We start from the raw sequence: 2,665 nt of genomic DNA, 5'->3' as shown, positions 1-2,665 counted from the left end.
ACCACCCCCACCCCCTCATCTTTCTGTATGCAATCACACTCAGACGCACCACAGACACACCCACACACACACACACACACACCACACACACACAATGTTTGGGTTTGCATTTCTGTACACCCATGAAGTCCACTCCCTTTCTGGTTGTGCCTTTGTGCATTTGCATCCATGTCAAACTCTTGGACTGGGTGGCTTCCCATCACTTCCAAAGCTTAAATCCAAACAAGTGAGCTCTCTGTGGATATCAAAATCATGCAGAGGGTTTGTGGTCTGGTGTCATAAAGCTAATCCTCCCCCTTGCTCACCTGTTGTGGGATGCTTATTGCTGTTTGGATGGTCATGGGTGAGACATCAGGAGGTTTGAGAAGAAGCGTTCTTTCCAAAAAAGCTCTTGATTTTCTCCATTGTACTCTTTAGTATTTTCTGAACTGAGCTGCATAGGGTACCCTGTTAGGTGCTCTCAAGTACTAATAGTGGAAAAGAGCACTAGCTCAGGAATCATAGGATCTAGGGTCAAATCCCACCTGATATTTCCTGTGTGACCTTGGGTAATCATTTAGGCCTTTTGCCTCAGTTTCTTCATCTGTAAGATGGGAGAAAATAAAAGCACCTACCTCCCGAGATTGTTGTGAGGATCAAAATAGTTAATAATTGTTAAGCACTTCCACTGTGCCTGACAAATATTAAGTGCTATATAAATGTTAGTTTTAATAATAATTATCCTTATACATAAATATATAAATGATAATACTTATTATTATTTTGTGCTTTGGCTACTCCCTCCCCCATAAGCCGTGGGTCTCAAACACTTGACAGCAAAGCAGGGACTTTAAGAGGAAGCCTCTGCCTTGGGAGCAGCCTCTGAATAGAGAAGACAGCCCTGGTTGCTTACCACCCCTCAAGGTCCTTGCTAATCTCTATCTTCCTGGGGCAACCAAGACTACAGCCTGACTTAAGAGCCCTCACTACATGAAGAGGCTCTATAAAGCATATGCCACTGAGAAAAGGAATCCCCAAGTCTGACAAATGCAGGGACAATGCCAGAGCCAGCTCTGACAGGCTCCTGAGAGCTGATTGCTAATTAATCAAATAGGAGCGTACCACACCTTGGAAATCAGCAAACACTACACTTCAGGGTTTGATTTGCCTTATTGCTTTTGTAGATTTCCAGACTTAAGAAATGATGGAGAAAAGGTAATGATGCAAATTCAGCATAGAAGTATATCTTTTTTTTTTTTTTTAAAGAGAGCCACTTGTTAAGCACATTAATGCAAATCCAGCATAAAGGTGTAGCTGAGTTTCTAGAGAGCTGGTTGTTAAATAGTCCCCTAGCACATCCCTGGACAGAAGTCATCTCTACATCACTCTGTGTCCCTGCACACACACACACACACACACACACACACACACACACACACACCCAGCATCAACAGCCATCACAGAAGTTCTTCCATCCATGGATCAGCTGTTTAACCTGCACCGTATGACTACTTCTGAACACTTCAGTCTGTTTTGCTGTACTCTGGATGACTGAGCTTTCCTTTTTACTCAATGCTAAATGTCGGTTCCACCTAGTAATAAAGGAACCTGGCCATCCCAGTCATCTTCATTCTGCGACCTCGCAATGATCCCTTTTAATTTATAACCTTGTACTCAAAAAAAAACTGGCAAGTTGTTTTAAATCATGGTGGCCCTTCTGCCCTAGCCTTTGGTTGCCTCTACCGAAAGAAATATCCACATGACTGGGAATTTTACCTTGTCTCAGACAGAACCCAAGGCAGGGCAAGCATGTGGCATGGCCACATTAATGCCCACATCACCATACTCCACCTTGCTTCTGAAAGTGCTTCCCACAGATGGAATTCTCTGATGCTATGTAAGAAGGTGACCACTGTTGTATGAACAGAGAGATCTGTTTTATATGTCTCACAGAAGATGAGTTCAATCAGGTAGAAAACTTCTTTCCCTTCACGAGAGATGAAGAAATGCGAAAGACCCCCAAGTAAAGAGTCCTTTCAATGTGGACACCACATGGGAAGACTTCAAGCAGACTCTGTTTCCCAGAGTAGATATGATCTCCATCACTCTAGCTTCAGTGAGCTGGCCTGGGACAGCTGGATTGTAGCTCCATACAGATACAACCCTCCATACTGTAAAGGCGATGGGCCCAGGCTGGCATCAATATGGCTCTCCACTGTGGTGAAAATATACTCTCTGAGAAAATAGACTTCCTCGTCCCCCTGGCTTGCTTCTGTGTGCTTGCTAAATACAACCCAATGCATGTCTTGACTCAATCCTAAAAGCTCTATTGTTATAAAGAATATGAAACTAGGTAGGACTAAATGTATTTGTCATTAGTGTGTCATCCGGGGTAATTGAGGCCAAAGGCCTAGAACATTAGAGCTGCTATATTCACTTGGATGGAATTGAGTCTTTAGGAAGGCTTCATATGGTAAATCTTTGATCCACTGATGTCTACTTTTACATAAAATATATTGAGTAGAGTTAGCATGCTTGATAGGTATCATTATAATGAACAGGTTTTTGAAGTATTTGGATCTTTTTTAAAAATTATAAATGAAATGTGATTCAGCTCAGAGGTCCTTAACCTTGGGTCCATGGCTCTCAAGGGGTTACTGTATAGATTTCAGGGGCTCTCTTGAAC

Source organism: Dromiciops gliroides, chromosome 6 (genome assembly GCF_019393635.1).
Source record: "Dromiciops gliroides isolate mDroGli1 chromosome 6, mDroGli1.pri, whole genome shotgun sequence".
In the NCBI taxonomy this organism is placed as follows: Eukaryota; Metazoa; Chordata; class Mammalia; order Microbiotheria; family Microbiotheriidae; genus Dromiciops; species Dromiciops gliroides.
The sequence above is the reverse complement of the archived record's forward strand: the minus strand, read 5'-3'. Positions refer to the sequence as shown.